General features: G+C 46.1%; 1 protein-coding gene across 1 annotated transcript in view; it reads right to left on the bottom strand.

Moving 5' to 3' along the window:
- Positions 1–19,093, bottom strand: part of SLC24A3 (solute carrier family 24 member 3) — a 130,426-nt gene that overhangs the window by 110,829 nt on the left and 504 nt on the right. The gene's annotated exons all lie outside the window — the stretch shown is intronic.

The following is a 19,093-nucleotide window of genomic DNA, read 5'->3' as shown; positions in this document are numbered from 1 at the left end:
GGTCACCTGGAGGTGTCCCAGAGCCGTGGGGATGTGGCACTGAGGGATACGGTAGGGCACGGTGGGGATGGCTTGATGGCTGGATTAGATGATCTCAGACACGTTTTCCAACCTTAATAATTTTAAGAGACAAAATGAAGTTGGGAGGAAGTAAGGGGGATGAATAAGGGTCTTGAGGTTTAACAAAGTCATGGAAGGCCCTCATTGACTTCATGTGTGCAAAGCCGTAACACAAGTGCATCACAGCACTGCTCATTCAAAGCAGGTCACGTCCGAGGACAAGACAACCCTGAATGAACAGAGGAGAATTAGAAACACTCAGGCACAATGTTCAGATGGAATAACAATTTGAACCACGATGTATAAACTGACCTACAACAGCAGAGGGTTTGGCCAACGATACCAAAGCGCAGTGAAGACGAAGCTGCTGTAAGCAACAAGCTCGCACAACTGAGGGCTGGCAAAGCAAAGGCTGGCCCAGCAGACAGACAAAAGGATAGATCTGTCACCGAGGCCTTTCCGAAGCATAATGCCTTGCTGCCAATGGCTTTGCATTGTTGGCAGTTATCCTCGTCTCTTGCTGACAATAAATTACTTTCTATGCAAACTGCTAGATCCTGCTGGCTGAAGCCAAAAACAGCACAGCTTTTCTGGAATAGGTTTGCCCTCCCTCCTCTCGTCTGTCCCTTTTATCTATTGTTTTGATGGTGGCGGTTTCGGTTTTCAGAGGGTTGTTTTTTTGTTTTTTATTTTGAACCAGCTGAATTATCTCCCTCTTCCTGAAACTTCCCTACAGTGAATACAACAAGAAAATATTCCTGGGGAAGAGAAGATCTGGAGCATCCAATCCCAAGCTCCCACACTACAAACCAGGTGCAAGCAGCGTTAGTGGGGGATCAGGTGAGCACCCATCCAGCCCACAGCCCCAGGTTTCTCCTATAGCACCCAGACAGATTTTCATAGGGTAATCTGAGCTCAGGATTGCATAAGCATTTCAGAAACGGATTATCTTTCTTTGCACTCTGATTTGGGAGACGTTTTCCTTTCAGAATCATGAGCAGCTAAGACCATAAATAAAGCATCCTCAGGGAAAACGCAAAAACAAAACTACACCTGGCTTTGAAGAGCAGCCAGTTTCTTCCAACTGATTTCAGAGCTTTATTTCCATGTTTATGTGTCTGAGTAGAAGAAAGGGGAACAGGAAGGTAGGGGAAGCATGTTGGCCACACCACCATCATTTTTAATACTTGTATATGACAACTATAGCATAGAGGCCACGCTCTTTTTGGGGATTCTAGCTAATCAGTTCAGTAAAAACCCTCCTTCTAATATTAAGGCCAACGTCAGAAACCACAGCGTTCATCTCCTAAGTAGCAGACAGATTCCACAAGAACCTATGCACCTCTACCTACTTCTTTGCTGTCCTCAGCAGTGTCAGTTTTAAGCTCAGATAACTGATTTACTACCTTGTGCCAAAAACAGTCACAGGATATGAGATTATCCGAAGTTGCCTTTTGTGTTCACTACCAGTTTGTGCAAAAATTTAGAGTGTATTTATTACTCATACCAGTTTGACCATTAAATCGGCCATTCCCTTCTTCTTGCTTTACATGAAAGTACAAAAGACCTCCCCAAAATACCACTTTTTAAATCTCCCTATTACTTCTCCCATGATTCAGATCCTCTCTAAGATAAACAGAGAGTTTTTTGTCTTTTTTTTTTCTTCTTTTCATAATCTTTTCATGCCCCTAATTATTTTCATCATGTTTCCTTGGACTCTTCCCTCCGTCCCCACTAAACCACACGTGATACTGAAGGTGACAGTTTCTCACTGATCCATAAAACAGGACTCTGTATTTTTAGCTCGATTTTCTGAGTTTCATTTTTCTGGCATATCCCAACTCTTCCAGCCAGCCTTTCCTTTCATTAATATTTCCCCATTTACAAACAGAGAGGGCTGAACATTGATGATATTCTCACCCTGCTCCCTCACCAACACATGCCCAGAGTCCCCGCTGATTCCTTTTTTCTGCAATTCTAAAACTTTCTCCTTGTGTTGGCCATCTCCTCATCTCCATTTACCAACTCTCCCCACTGCTGGCAATCTACAAGCACTCCTTCAAATCTTCCCAGAGCATTGTCCGAAACCTGGGCTTCATCCAAAACTCAGTGAAACCAGAAGAAAAGGTCCTTCAAAGTAAGGAGCAAAGAATCAAAGGGCAAGAATAGCAGCAGTAATACATTTTACTGAAGTGACTTTGTAAGTGGTTACACCACAAGTCACACAGGTCATTCCCAACAACTGTATCAATGAAGTGACTCAATCACAGTTTTCTTCACTCAGGATAGGAAGCAAGGAAACATTAGCAATAATGAATTAAAAGAAAAAAAAAACACCTAAAACTGATTTTCCACAAGTTACAGTGCTACTTTTTATACAGTTCCAAGACTGTGGCTGCTTGAACCTGGAAATCAAAGCTTTATATGGCTGAAAAAGCAGTAATTGAGAGGCTCACTGTTCTCAAACAGATCCTTTTTTCTTGAAACACTTGGACAGTGTCACACAGTAAGAGTGTAATTCCCTGGAGGAGGTATATCTTCTAAAGGCAGTGGAAAATCAGTTGTATTCCAAGCCCATATGACAGGGTATAGACTTGGTGGTTTGTGGGGGTGGGGGGGGGGGGAGGTGTTGTTTGTTTAGGAGCTGAACGCTCACTTCTTTCTCCTGCACATTTATGCGTTTCTCACCTAATTCTGAGCTGACATGGGAAAGGAAAGCTTTCTGGTCAGGTGAAATGCTTTAGCCAGCTTGGAATCAAATATTTTATTTTGGCTTAGTTTTTCCCTCTTTTACACTTTTAGCTAAGTCTAATTCTGTAGAAGGACACATTGAAAAGAGGAAGTTGTAGCTTTTTTGAAGAAAAAAAAAATAGAGAAAGAGGGAAAAGAAAATAAACCATGACTTTTTTTCTCAGTTTAATTCTATTCTCACCTTTGTAGCCTGCCTGCATAAACAAACAAGAGTGAAAAGGGAGCTTTGGTGCCTAGTTTCAATACAAACACATCTCTTGCAGCAAAGACGACCATTTCTCTCCTTCATTTTCCTTACTGCTCCTTCCCCCTTGTGCTTCTCTGCAACTACACTACAGAACTCTGGAACTGTTATTTGTTTAATTGCTATTTACTGCCTGTAGACCAACAGAATCACACCAGGCACTTTCCAACTTGGAGACGAGGTCTCAGCCCCAGAAAATACACCAGCTCTCATATTTACCTCTGTCATACAATACTGAATCTGGACTTGTTCTCTAAAAGCCCTCTCTAAGACAGGAAATTCAGGAAACCTCACTGATAGCCAGATAATGAAGTTCAAAGCAGGAAACAGCATAGAGACACCTGGAGAGCTGTGTGTGAAGGCACAATGGGCTTTGGCAACCATCACAAACCACTCAGACCTTGCAGTGAGGCCTCTCAATTTAACTACCTGCTGCATTGGCAGAGGTAAAACTGCAAAACAGCCTAAGAGTTGGAGAAGAACATAATGAAATGAATGTGGAGGAGATGGGAAACACCAACAAAACAGACAGACACGCACTGCTAAACCAGCAACTGATTAAAAAAACAGCAGCAAAGCACTTTCAGCTTCCATCAGCACCTCCTCTTTGATCAGCCCTCAGTGATACCCCTTCCAACCAACTCTCCAGCCAACAAATACTCCCTACGTAGGGTCCCAGCTGCATGTCTGTTTCTGCACTCATTCAGAGTGATCTACGTGTCACTAAGCCAGGCTGAAAATTACCTTAGTGACATACAGTGTTTTCCCTATGGTTCCCACTTAATTAAATATTGAAAGAGCTATTACCTTTCAGGGATGCCTGTGCACTGGCTGTGTCCATTATTTATAACATAATGTATTCATTATACATTTTATCCCATGCTCCTGTCTGCTGAGCTCATAAGAGTCCCTTAAAAACAATTTCATGCAATTAATCCTACCTTAATTACAGACAAATGTATACAGAAGCCCCAGGACATCTATCCCTTATATTTATTAAAATTAAACATATCTAGAAATACATCTGGTAATCAGGAAAGAGAGGGACAAAATGCCATGACAGAAGCCATAGCTATCTGTAACAACGAGCAGAACTGAGCAGGGACAGTTAAAAACCCTTTAAAGAGCAGAGCAGGCTAGGAACAGGCCCAAGTGCTTACTCTGAGAATCTTGATTTCAAAGGATAGCAGGGCAAATGGCAGGTGACTGCACAGCCTATGAGCAAACAGGGTCCTCCATATTAACCCCACTCCTCACAGAAAAAATCAGGACCACAGAGAGACAGTTTAGTGGGAGCCAACTCCCATGCAGGCACTCTTGTGTTTTCCTAGTTTTATTTGGATCTATCAAAGGAAGAGACCCTCGGCATCAAAGCTGAGGATCTAGGAAGACTTTTTGCCTCCTTTGTGGCTCATCATTACTACTCTGAAGCTATTCCTAATGCAGTGAGGTAGGTGCAGAGTTTATGCCTTCTCCATTCAACCCCTTCCACAAGACCTGCTCAGCCCTGGGGCAGCAGGAGGAAGCGGGGCAAGGGAAATAAATGTGTTCCTATTTCCCTTCTCTATCAGAGCTACCTGCTTCAGCCTCCCTGCCCCACAGCTAATGTTCCTTCACTTGTCAGAGCAAAGCTAAACAGCGGCAAGTATTACCAATGAGGAAAGAGTTCCTCTTTGCAGACAGTGCTGACCTGCTATGCCAACCTGGAGTGCAAACATCTGGTTCCTCAAGTGCAGGGACCTTCCCTGAGCTGCCATGCAAGCTGCAGAAATAGTGACCTCAGCTTGCAACAAAGATTAGGCTGCAGACACCAGCAGGAGGGGGAGCCTCTGGTTTCCAGCACATCCATGCTGGAACTCTTCCATGAAGGCTACCACAGACAACCCATAGCTCACAAGGGAGGAAAGACAGATTTGGAGCCCCCGGGGAAGAACTTACATTCATTAACCAGCTTTTTATTTCCACATAAATACTTACATTCAGGGAGGAAGAAGGGACCAGATGACTTCCCAAAGATGGTACTGGAATACAAATCTAACTAAGAAAATTTTTAGCTCTGCCAGCATACAAAAGCATGGCTACCAGGCCACCTGCCTGATGAGGAACTTGGGATAAAGGACAGAAGGCTGAGTTTAGACAATAGCTCTACAAGAAGCTTTGCTTTTCCTAGTAAGGTGGTCTTACACAGTTTAGTGGTGAGGGACACTGGAAGACAACTGACCTTAGTTTCAAGGTGCAGCTATACCTGCAAAGGAAAACAACAGAATAAGAAAGGATCGCATTAGCTCTACCAGAAAAATACACTCTTGTAGAGCCATGCCACAATTACGTAACGTTTGACAGAGGGGCAGGCCTCCTCTAGCTTCAACATGGCCTATGCTGGGGAAAATTCACTCAGGAGGGGAAAATATCTACCTATGTCTGTAAATTCCAGCAGCTTCTGCAACAGCCAAATGAGCAAGAGATGGGGCAGCTGGGATGGCTGGAGACGGCAGGATGGGAAAGATCACCAGTAATGTTCTCCACAGAACTGGAGACAGGTACATTTTAATCAGCCACAGTAAAATCTCCTGCTTCATCTGTCTCAAAGGACAAGGATGCAGCTTCCTTCTCACATCAGGTTCCTCTAATAAAACCACTTCACTGTCCTGTATCTTCTTTCATAAGAAAAGGCTTACACAAGCCAAGCCTTATCACATCAAAACACCTTGTTATTCCTGCCTCCTACAGTCCTCCCAACCTCACACCACCGGTACAGCCATTCTCCCAGTCAACAGGTGTCACCACTGAGCTATCTCAGGTTGTCCCTTTCCTCCTCCAACTGACGACATTCCTACAGACAAATCTAGCTGTAAAGCCCAACCTCACTTTAGCACAGGGATGCTAGCTGTCAGTCCACTCTGAGGAGAATGCATGCTCTGATCCTTGTAAACGGGGGCAGAGAGAATACAGAGACTGTCCTGCTTTGCTTGGTACCATTAAGGTCACTTTCCAGAGTCCCACTTGAGTAAATGAACTGTGGGACTCCCTCCAGCTATTGAATCCTGTGCATCCCTGCTGGCAGACCCTGCATCTTAACACGGTCCTCTGATTCTCTCCCCCACATTCACACCAACATGTTGCACATTGAAAAATTATTCAGGGGCTGAAAGAGAAAGAAAAATGAGTGGGGGGGAAATAAAAGGATCTCCAGAAACCAGAAAGAAGCACTTTGTAAATTTTCACATCATCTTGTCTAGATGCAAGCCAGAAACCCCCTCCTCTGCAGTTTTGGAAATATCAATGTCAGCTCTTTTCTGAGGAGCCCTGGTAATGCACAGGAAGAAGCACAATCACAATCTTATTTTGTGCAATTTCACTGAACTAACAGAACCAACTTGTATGTTTGTCAACCACACTGGAAAAAAAAAAATTACACCTCAGAGGAGTTTATCCTCTGATCAAACACGGCAACCACACAAGTTTTCCAATGCTGAACATATCCACTTTCTCACCAAGGCAAACAGCTCCAGAGAGCATATCCTTGATTTCTCATGGCTGGGATGCAGAGTGCATCCCAAGTCAGATGCCCACCTGCAACAATTCCAGGAGACTCTGAGCAAGGGATGGAGAAGAACACGGTACAACAGTGTTGTAGAGGTGTGCAGCAACCCACTCATTTAAGTCTAACCAGAGTTTAAGGAACAACTCTGGATGGCAAAAGCCACAACAGCACTGCCTTTTCTGGCCTTTCCCACTCCACCAGTGAGAAAACATCACACGGAAGATAATGGTTTCTGCTGCCAACTAAGCATTCAGAAACACAGACAGCAGAGAACAAGAAACACGTTGTGTCCATCCTTGAAAAGAATTTAACAAAAACCCCATTTCAAAAATAAGTGGAGTCACAAAGAATGAGATATTTATCACCTTTGAGTAATGGAGAAAACCATCAGTCGCTTCAACAGATGAAGAGACTAGTACGACTAAAATCCCAAACCGGAACTTTCCACAGTACTTATAGGGAAATAAATAATGCTAGAGGAAAAAAAATGAGTTTCTAATTTTAACCACAGATCCTGGTACGAAAAGGAGACGCTCTACATCACACTCAAATGAAGACTTTAACACACTTCTGTCTTTATAAGGCTTTAAGAACTGCAGGACCCTTCAAGAAACAGTATGCATTCCTTATTCACCCTGAAGTGAGATTCTGCAGGCCGGAGCTGAATCCACTGCTCTGCTGCGTGAGGTGACCTTGGACAAGTTGTTCTGTCCAGATTCTCAGCTGGTGTCAGCTGGCAGTGTGCCACCAAAGTCAATTTAAACAATTTGAGGCTCCAGTCCTACAGACCTCAGTCTCATTATCCCAACAGCACAGCCAACTGCTACGCAGCTCAGCCTCTACGATGCCTTGGAAACGTGCAACTAAGCCGTATCGCAAGGGACAGGCAGTGCAATTCACACAATACACTTCCCTTTTAAATTACATAAGTTTTGCACTAAGATGAAAGAAAGGACCCGTGGTATTTTTGAAAAATAACCTTATTTTTGAGGCTTTAAAAACAAAACCGCCTGTAGTTTTATTTTACAGCCTGCTATACATTAGATGATGCAAAATCCTTAAGGATTTTTATTTTAGCATACAGCAACGGGTGGTGACTGATTTTTTTTTCTCATTTTTCTCCTTTCAAGTTTCATCATCATTACAAAATCTTCTTGAATTTCTCTCTTAACTTACCTTTCATCACCATGAGCACATCACAGAGTTCCTCTGTTGCACAGGAATACCAAATACCTTACACAGCCCTGCAGGAAGGCTGTACTTCATGACTTCATTGGATATTTGGCCCTGTGCTTTTCATCACAGGAAGCTCCTAAGTCTGGAAAACTCTGGAAAAACGTGATGAAGTCAAACAGCATCTTTTTCTTTCAGCACAACTCCTCCTGGCAAGAAACAAGCTTGTCCAAGACAGACTTTCCTCTGTGGCAGAATCATGCCATATCACAGCTCATATAATGCCTTGAGTTGGAAGGGATCTTAAAGTCCACCCAGTCCCAACCCCTGCCATGGGCTGGCTGTCCCCTATCAGCTCAGGCTGCCCAGGGCCCATCCAACCTGGCCTTGGGCACTTCCAGGGATGGGGCACCCACAGTTATCTGGACAGCCTCACTGCCCTCTGAATGAAAATTTTTCCCCTAACATCTAATCTAAATCTCTCCTCTTTTAGTTTAGAGCCATTCCCACTTGTCCTATCACTATTGGATCACATAAAAAGTCAGTCCTGTCCATAACCCCCCTCAAGTCCTGAAAGGCCGCAGTGAGGTCTCCCCAGAGCCTTCTCTTCTCCAGACTGAACAAGCCCACTTCACTTAGCCTTTCTTGGAAGTGGAGGTGCTCCAGCCCTCTGAGCATCTTAGCAGCCCTTTACTGGACTCTCTTGAACAGCTCCACATCTTTTCTGTGTTGGGGGCCCGAGGCCTGGACATGGTACTCCATGTGGGGCCTCACAAGGGCAGAGTAGAGTGGGACAATCATCTCCCTGTCCCTGCTGGCCTGATGGAGCCCAGGATATCATTGGCTTTCCGAGCTGCAAGAGCACACTGCTGGCTCATGTTCAGTTTTTCATCCACCAGAACCCCCAGGTCCTTCTTTGCAGGGCTACTCTCAAGGAGTTCTTTTCCCAGTCTGTATATATGGCTGAGATTCCTCCAACCCAAGTGCAAAACCTTACACTTTGCTATGTTGAACCTCATTAAGTTCGCATGGGTCCACCTTTCGAGTTTGTCAAGATCCCTCTGGATGGCATCCCTTCCTTCTAACATGTCAACCACTCTACACAGCTTGTTATCAGCAAACAATTTGAATGTTTGAATGCAATGTTATTGATGAAGATGTTGAAGAGCACCAGTCCTACAACAGACCCCTGGGGGACACCACTTCACACCATGCTCCACCTGGACATAGAGATGCTGACCACAGCCTTCTGGCTACAACAATCCAACCAATTCTTGATCCACTGAACAGTTCAACATTCAATTCCATCTCTCTCCAATTTAGATATAAAAATATGGTGTGGGACCACATCAAAGGCCTTGCACAAGTCCAGGTAGATGACAACACTTGCCCTTCCTTGATCCATCAGTGCCACCACAACATCGTAGATTGGTGAGCCATGATCTGCCCTTGATGAAGCCATGCTGGTTGCCTTGGATCACCTCCTCCTCTCACATAACCTTACCATCTCTTCCAGGAGAATCTGTTCCATGATCCTCCCCAGCACATACACAAGAGCCACTTCGTCAGGTCTTCTTTTCTCCCTTTCTTAAAAACAGGAGTTACGTTTTCCTTTTTCCAGTCACCAGGACAAATCAGGGTAAAATGTCTGGAATTAAGGTCACCTTACTTTCAGGGCAAAACATAGGCCATGTGCTCCTGCATTCTCCATCCTCACATGCCTCGCCTGCAGTTCCAGGGGCCACCATCTGGCAGCAGACCCTTGTGGACCCCAGGCCGAGGCGAGCAAGGCCTTGCTGCATGAGGAGATGATGAACCTCTCTCCACACTGACAACTCCTTGTCCTCCTCAAACCCTCCTATTGGGTCCGTACGCCTTCCCCCTCAAATACGTCGATTTTGGAAAATGCTAGAAAGCATAACAACTGTCTCAACAGCAAGAATGACAGCGGTGATCAATACCAACGCAGTACTCCTGCAACCTCTCTTCAGATTGCTTTTTGATTTAAAAGGCTTCTATGTTACTTAGTTACGTTCTTGGAAAACTCCACCACTTCTAAACGCATTTGATTTGTTGCCTCCTTTGATTCAAGAAGAGAATAAATCCATTTATTTTACTTTGCAGTCAGTAGTAAAAGTAGCTTTTCTTTTTTCAATTATCTCTCCTTTTTCTCTCTCCCCTCCTATGATGCTGAGAAGGAATCCATAGCAAGCAATGCTATATGCTGTGAGCACAACTCATTTAAGCTCATGAAACAAGCATACCAACAGCAAGCTATACGTGCCATTCCCTTGGGTGAGAAGCCATTTGGGATAAGGGCTTTTTTAGCTCAGTTTTGACAACACGGCTTATGTGATCTCCGGCAAAAGCCAGTACGTGTGGGACTATGGCAGGATGGCCTCTGCCCAAACAGAACTGAGACACAACCTGCGTTCAGCTGAAAAATCTTAACCATGGCACCATATGTTGGCTACACCAAGTGAGCAGTCCAATCAGCTGTCCAGCAGCCACGTGGAAAGACTTTGTGCAATCCCACCACTGATCTTCCCCTGTATAGTGCCCTCAGTATAGAATTCAGCAGCAGCAGCACGATACCCCAGAAGGAAGCACAGCATACTCAGGTAGGATTGTGGCCAGAAGCCTTACCAGCTCCTGCACAGCCTGGTCTTACTGAGCACAGAAGCATTTAGCAATTCTGTTTGCCACTGCCCTGTGGGGTTGTACATCATACACACCTATTCTTTAACAATAGAAATAAAACACTGTGAACCTTTGAGTACACTCCATTTTCTGTACCGTCAATTGGAACAGCTTGTGTTCTTCTTACCCTTAAAATGAACTGTTGTGCTCTCTGGGTGCATGCAGTGTTCATTTTAAAAAGTTTATTTCTGTCCCATTCTCTCTGGAAGCTGGAGAACTGAAAATCAACTACTGCAGTGAAGTGCACTGAGAACTGGAGGGCTGATCCTCTCACAAGAGAAAGGAATGTCCATGTAAGGCTCGTTTTTGCCTCTGCTTTATGTTGCAATATGTTCAGGCCTTCTTAGGAAAAAAAAGCAGCCGAATCTATCTCTCTACGAGAATTATTTTAACAGCAGAGCTTTCAGTTGTTTGTAGTTCAGTTAGCATGTTTTTGGCTTGCATATCAAAAAGATTCTTTTCCCAGAGTTAAGCAGGCTCTTTCACAATTGAGCTATTAAAATTTGTTTGCAGTTCTTATTTAATAGGTGATGCCTGCTGTAGAATCAAACACTGAGGACGAGGCTTAACATCCCAAAGTTTCTTTAGAAAAGCATGTTCAGCACCGCACAAACACATGCCCTTCTCTTCTTCCACCACCACAAAATACAAGATATACTACACTTCAGGTTGGCTGTTAGGAACTATTCCTTCTCTCAGAGAGCGGTGAGGCAGTGGCACAGCTGCCCAGGGAGTGGTGGGGTCACCTGGAGGTGTCCCAGAGCTGTAGGGATGTGGCACTGAGGGACGTGGGCAGTGGGCACAGTGGGCGTGGGCTGGATGATCTTAGTGGTCTTTTCCAACCGTAATGCTTCCATGATTTACACAGAACATTCTTGCTGCATACCTTTTCTTGTGGCCGCAGAACCATAAGAGACTTCCCATGGCTGGTTTGTAAGGACACGTCAGCACAGTACAGCCTGCAGCATAAATCTACAGGTCTGCACTCCATCGGTACCTTTGTCGTTCCTCTGCTGGGATTGCCCTGGTAACTTCTCTCATCTCTCAGTTTCCCTGCTTTATAATTTGAGGCTATGCTGACTTGTATCATTTCCTGAGAAAAGGCCGTGGACCAAGGAGCAGTGAGTGAGCAAGGATCTGGTTAACCTTGCATACACACAAGCCTACTTGAAGTCAATCGTATTACTTCACATGCTGCAAGTTAAGCACTTGCCTCCTGGATCAGGGCCTAACTGCCTATGGACACACAAACATGGCTATTGTCCAAAGTACCGCACACACTACTGGAGGTATAGAAAGGTCAGACCAGACTGTGAATCTCAGCCACTTAGCACAGCTGTTCAGTTCACAGCTCAGCAAAGGAATGTTTCAAAACAACTAAATCTGTGCCTCCAAATGAGTCCTGACACTCCCTTGTGCATACAAGTGTTTTTCTTCTGTGTAAGGTATATGCCCTTCTCTATGCATACGCTCACATTCGCCGACACAGCATCTGTGTCAGTGCTGCCTGCTAAGCTGAGTGAGAGGATGGTGTAGGGCAGCAGGCAGGACAGCAGACACGTCCTTCTATCTGCTTTTCAGGGTCTGTAAGTAGTTTCCAGGTCCCAGGCAGGACTTGGAGACCAACTGCTTCCCACAGGCAAGGCTTGTAAGCAGATGACATTCAATCCCATCTTGTTAACAGTCCCCGTCAGTGAAAAATGTCTATATAAGGCAAATCAAATCCCATCAAGTGCTGTCCCACACAGCCATCTCCCTAGACACCACATCTGGACTCCTCTTCAACACCTCCCTTCTTCTCGGAAGAATAAGACCCAGGATTTCTCCCAGGAGGCCTTGAGCAAAGCTCCCAGTCTCAGGAATGCCACTAAAAAAATTCTGCTTAAACAAATTAATTCCACACCAACCTGCAGCTTTCAGTCCAGCCTGGTGTTCTCTCCAGTTGCTACAGGCTTCTTTTCATCAGCTCTTTTTGCTGGACGCAGCGGCCCATCCTCCTTGCTTTCCTCCCTTGTCCTTCCTTGCATTGACAAACACACACAGAAATCTCCCCATTCCCACAGTCCTCTCACCTACTCTTCAATAAAAGCTTAATATCTAGAAATTGTACTCATTTTATTGTTAAATTGGAACGTTTAGCTGAAAGTCAGCCATGGTTGGTATGAACACATTTGCTGTACATACCTAATGTCTCACAGAGGTATGGATGCTCCTTTGATGTGGTTGGCTCCATTGCCAAAGCAATGGAGGCATCCACACAGCCCCCCAAAAAAACACAGTTAATCATCCTTGGGTCTCATCCCACGGCCACTCTTATATCAAGGCAGATTCATTGCTATCAATTTCCAAGCTGGCAAATCAGATCTAAGTCTTTTCCTACAGCAGTCACAACCTATGGAAGATGGGGCAAGGAGAGAAAAAGTAAACTTTGCTGGGAGACAAAATAAAGGGAGACAGAACTGTCCCTTAAGGATTTCAAATAGCTAACTGCAAAGTTCCTAGTCAGGATGCCCTTGGCAGCAAATAACACAAGGACAAGCTCTTCAAAGACGGAATAGAGTCTAACAGCCCAGAGAGATCCCATGGAAAGGTAGAGGTAAGACACTTTAATCCCTTCAGGGTCAGCCAAGAGTCCATTCATGAACTGCAAATTACACACACTTAATGTTTTCACTTTCAGAGGAGTTCCCTTTGATGCTGTGAGTAATTCAGCTTTGGTGCAGACCAGCCACATAGATTTACTCACTGGGTAACCTTATTCTTCTCACAGCATGTCTACAGGACATGAGGAATAAAGTGGCAAGAACGCAAACATCCTACCCACACTAAAGCATGTCCATATTTCTTCCCATAAAGCCATAATAGCAGAGAAAAAATTAGGACAAGGTTACCAAAGGCTCTTGGCGTGGGTATGACTTGACTCTTGGAGATACTAAAAGGTAAAGCCTACCTTTAGGAAGCAGAACAAAGCTTCCTAAAATCCCCAGTGCTTCTTAAAATCCCTTGCTTAGAGACTGTTCTAGAGAACTGCACAAAAGAAATGAATGGAAAAAGCAAACTTTTTCCCCCCCTTCAAAAATGCAGCACTCAACTCAACTGTCTGGTTGCCAGCTGTAAAAAAAAAAGAAAAAAAAAAGAATAGCAATAATAACCAAGTGGTGTGCCCCACAACAGGTGGTAAAACACAGCCCTGTGACAGCAAGATGCAGGGCTCCCAAGGCAGCTCAGCATTCTCACTGTGCCTGTGGGAAGAAATCTACATTTCTGCACAAATTGCCTGAAGAAGCTGCGCTGATTTCTAAGTAATGCAAGTAAAAAAAGATGCATCCCTCAGGCTGTAAGCTCCACGGAGCTCACGTTATTTTTCTATTTGAAACAACAACAACACTCCAGAGTTTTCACTGACAGGTTTCATGACATCACAGACTGACTTGGGGTGAAAGGGACCCCAAAGCCCCTTCAGTTCCAGCCCCTGCCATGGGCTGGCTGCCCCCCACCAGCTCAGGCTGCCCAGGTCCCATCCAACCTGGCCTTGGGTACCTCCAGGGATGGGGCACCCACAGCTCTCTGGGCAGCAGTGCCAGGGCCTCATTGCCCTCTGAGTGAAAAATTTTCCCCTAACATCTAATCTAAATCTCTCCTATTTTAGTTTAGAGCCATTCCCACTTGTCCTATCACTATCAGTCGACATAAAAAGTCACTCCCTCACCTGTTACACATTCCTGGGCTTGCCCCAGTCTGGATGCAACACCTTGCACTTGGCTTTGTTGAATTTCAATTGGTTCATTGTACATCCACTTCTTGAGGCTGTCCAGGTCCCTCTGGATGGCATTCCTTCCTTCTGCTGTATTAACTGCACCACTCAGTTTGGTGTCATCAGCAAGCTGCTGAAGGTGCACTCAATCCCACTGTCTGTGTTTTTGACAAAGATGCTGAAGAGCACCGGTTCCTAGATGCTCCCCTAGTGGACACCACTCTTCACCGGCCTCAAACCCGACATAGAACCATTGACCACAACCTTTATCTGTGGAACAGTCCAGCCTTCAAACCGTCTCTCTCCGATTTAGAGATAAGAATACGGTGCGGAACCACTTCTCATTTATCAGATGGGGCACACTCTCCATAACCATTCTTTTCTGACCGATGTACCTCTTGAACCCCAGGAAGCTACAGACCAACTATCTCCCATATATGTAAGTCACTCCAAAAGTAATTCCTCCCATTTATTTCCGTGGAAACTACAACAGATACAAAGAGCAAGATGACACTATTTGGTAGAGCAAATTCCGACAGATGTATGACAGGTCTAATCAAGTCCTTCCTTTTGGCAGTCTTTGACCAAAAATGGACAGAGTCCATGAGACTTCTCAATATTAAGGGCCACTTAAGATCAACAGAAGGAGGGATCTACTATGAAGGGCTTAGAGAAAAAAAAAGCCAAACACCAGCCTTACTGGAAGCCAGGAAATTCAGTCCAGAAGCACAACCAAAGGATTCTTCCATCGAGTCCTGGCTTGTTAAACCCCACTGCAAGACATTTTACTGAGCAGATTTTGCAGAAGGCTACCCTGGGCTGGTGTGTGAGCGCACACAAAAAGAGGCTCCAAGGGAAAGAGCAGCTGCAAGCAGTACAGGGCAGGACTGTCTGCAGTCAGAGCAGCACAGGCAGACATGGAGCCCCCAGCCTACCTTCCCTTTATAGACACCGAAGAAACTACAGCTGTTGTTGAGCTTTTCTGCTATTCACGGTGTCAGCCTTGCACTCACTCTGTTTAGGAACAGCTGGGAGGCCAGCCACCTTCTGCCTTCACACCCTGCTCAAGGGTTCCTCATCATCCTGCATCCACATCCTGAGAACCACAGCCCCATGATTTCAGGTGGCATTTACCTCGCACTCATAGCTTTGGCAAGACCCTGAGGCAAGCCCAACATCAGGCTGGCATATAAGCCCTGCTCTACATGACTGTAAGCACACACTGGAAGTCGAGCCCGTCATGAAGCGTGTCCCCCCATGCCTCCCTTCCACACACCGGCACGTGCCAGCCCTGCTGTTCCCCGAGTTGTAGCTGGCTGCATAGGAACCTTCCTTTCCTGTCATCCATTGGTGCAGGACCTTGAACGAGAACTAAATAAATGAACAAGTCATTTCCTGCAAGGCCAAACAAGTTCCCTGCCAAAGAGGTCACATACCACACTCTGGCCTGACGCCTCTCCTTAGTTTATGAGGGTAAATTCCCATATCCAGGGGTCCAGCGATTACAGCATTACATCTGGGCTAGGATTACTCTCACGCAGTCCCCGCTTCACTGAAGAGGTGAGGAAAACAACTGCTCTTGTGCTTTCATTGCACGACCTCTAAAGTTTGGTTTGGGTTTCTTGGTTTGTGCAAACCAAAACAGTCAAATGAAACCAGGGAGTTTTCACTTAATTCCCAGCTACGTGACCAGGATGTCACACCAAGGTTCTTCAATGCTGTTTTGGCAGTGAAGAGATATGTAGGGAAATGCCCTTCGAGGCAAAGAGATCAGAAGGGAACAGCCTATGTGGTTCCTTCTAGTCTTGAAAGCTTTTCCAGCCAGTGCAGAAGCAGAAAAGGAACACGCCGGGGGGAACACCCCTGCATGGGGGAATGGGATCGCATGGATGCTTGCAGTAAGCACATCATTGTGAGATGGCTGTTCCCAGTCCCGCACAGCCCTCCAGAAGAGCTGGGCAACCCACAGAAAGAGCTTGAGCTCTGGATCCAGAGCATCAGAGCTGGCAGGCCGTGCTTCACCGCTCTGAGTACATTGTGCCTGTCAAGTTAAAACAAGCCTTAGAAGCAACCCAGATCTTCCATGCTTGAATCATGCAGGCAACTCTGTTTGCTTGAATGTGCCTATCCCCGTGAGTAAGGGCTGTAGATTCAGCCCGCGCTTTTCCTTGCTGCCCTGCCAAAAACACGCAAAGAGGAGGAAAAAAAAAACCCTGATTATTGCCCGTTATTTCTTCTGACTGTGACAGCAACCTGGTGAAGGACCTGACTCACATGCCTCCCCTGAAATACCCAAGTCATCACAGTTTGATGGATGGTCTCATTTAATAAAGGACTGTTTTCTACGCTTACACCTCTCTATACAAGTGGCATCTAAGGAGTCAGAACGATTAACATATAGAATAAAATAAGAACACAAAATAAGACTAGCTCATACTTTGGCTCTTTCTGCAAGGATGGCAGAGATGGGTAGAGAATTGGAAGCAGCACTGAGATCTCTTATTTACCAGCACGACTTCCTTGATGTCAGAGCACAGCCAGGGATCTGCAAGGCCTCAAAGAGAGAAAGAGGCACCCCGGCTGTATTTGTACTGCTGAGATGAACTTTGCAAACTCGAATTTCTTCTTCATTTGCGCTTTATACATTTTGGAACGCCCTAGCATAAGGGCCTTTGGAATGCCCTTCATATAAACATTATAATGTTATAGCACTTTGTTGTTACACATCATTTAGCATCAGGAGATCTCCAAGAGGCTTAAGAAGGAGGCCTCATTTTAGAGACTTGGCCAAATGAGACATGAAGAGGTTGAGTCCCAGAGAGAAGCAACGGCAGCCACCAGAACAGAGAGCGGACCTCATGCTCTGCCCTCTGGGCCACACGCTGCAGGCAGCCCTGCCAGCAGCTCACTGTGATTACCTGCTCTGCACAAAGAGCTCCAGCCTATCTCTTGTGGGTAGGTGCAAGAGAGGCTTCGGTATCTCAACAAACAGCTCATCCATGACTCCAATAGCAGTGCTTCTCTGAACCCAGGGCATTGCACAGTTGGCACAGAGATGGCAACCAAGGGAAGGAGACCGACCAAGAAAAACAGGAGCATGAAAAACAAGCATCTCAAAAGGGTGATTCAAACCTGGGACTGCTGAACTTGATGTCCTTACAGCAGCTGTAATCACTCCTGTCCCACCGCACCCCAGTGAGGTCTGTGAGCTCCAGTGCTTCATGCTGCCATTACTCTCACCAACACCAAGGTCATGAGCAAGCTGCAGGTCAGCTCTGTGTGCTGTCGAGGCAAACCTGGCTCTGCTCTGAATATCACAGCATTGTTCTACTGAATGCTGCTCCAGAAGCAAAGGCTGAGCCCGCTACCCCTGTCACACAGTCAGGGGAGTAGGAAGGGTGATGCGACCCGATACCAAGCCATCTGAAAATCACAAATTTTTAGAGAGGAAAAATGTAAATCACTACATTAAAAAGCATCTTTCTGTTTCCTACCTAGCAATGACACACACTGCAGAGCTGTAACTGCGACTCCAAGAAAATCCAGTGCCCTGGGTCCGGACGATGAGGAGGTAAATTCAGCAGTGCTGCTAGAAATACCACCCTCCTGGCTGCCACTCCTGGTTGTGCACAGCAGCAGGGTGCTGCACCGACTGCACCAAACTCCCACTCTTGGATTAATTTTAAACTAACCTCAACGACAGATAACATGAAACACCCTTCTGAATTGAAACTTAGTGTGCACCCCATCCCTGGAGGTGCCCAAGGCCAGGTTGGATGGGCCCTGGGCAGCCTGAGCTGGTGGGGGGCAGCCAGCCCATGGCAGGGCTTGGAACTGGAGGGGCTTTGAGACCCTTTCCAACCCAAGCTGTGCTGTGATTATCTGATTCTAGGAAACAGAGAGCCCTGACAGAAGCTGACAGTGTCGGGTGGGGACTTGGCACTTTGGGAAGTCTTAGCAAAGCGCAGGCAGATCTATCTGCATCAAGGATCTGTGCAGCCTCTACTGCCTTCCCCAAGGGCTGGAGCTCCCTTTCACATCAGCAGGAAATCTGGGCCCAAGGAGAACAAAGCATGGGATGGGAACACACCACTCATCAGAAAGAACATGTGCCACACTCTGTTTAGAACAGGTCTGAATTTTGCCTTTGCCACACAATCAGCATGCAGTGAAGGTGTGCAGAGTGGTCCGGAGAGGTGCTTTGTCTCTAGGAGTGGGACTCTTGCTGGCAGCCCTGGTGGCTGTCACACCTGTGCCACAATAAGGACAGTGAGGCAGCGGCACAAGTTGCCCCGAGAGGTGGTGGTGCTCCATCCCTGCACGAGGTCAGGCTGGACGGGGCTGTGAGCACAGCTGGAGCTGTGGGTGTCCATGCACACTGCAGGGGGTTGGAATGGATGGCCCTTAGTGGTGCCTTCCGACTCCAACGATTCTATGATGATTCTACGATGTACGAAGGCACAGGCGTTGTGAGCACACGCAGACAACCCTGCTTACTCACAAGGAGCTGACTGCGACCTTTCCCAACCTCACTTTCAGAAGCAATCAGAAAAAAACAAGCACAACTCTCAGAACGCCCGTACAGAAACAAAGGAGAAAATCTCATCAATTTAAAGGCATTACAGCCCACAAACTTAAGACCCATCCAAACATCCCTACGCTCCATAACACAAGGTGCCGAAGTCCCAGCTCGTGTTTGCGCTCTTTCCTAAACATCAGAGCATTCCTCGCACCATGCTGGACACCGCGAAACCCTTCAGCCACGGCTGTTTGTTGAAAAAGCAAACCCGAGCCACGGAGGGGTACGCTCTCCTTCACCGAAAGGAAAACAAGCCTCGCGCGGATCGCGCTGGCGCTCGCAGATTTG

This window comes from Meleagris gallopavo, chromosome 2 (genome assembly GCF_000146605.3).
Source record: "Meleagris gallopavo isolate NT-WF06-2002-E0010 breed Aviagen turkey brand Nicholas breeding stock chromosome 2, Turkey_5.1, whole genome shotgun sequence".
NCBI lineage: Eukaryota > Metazoa > Chordata > Aves > Galliformes > Phasianidae > Meleagris > Meleagris gallopavo.
This window is presented reverse-complemented; position numbering and strand designations above follow the sequence as displayed.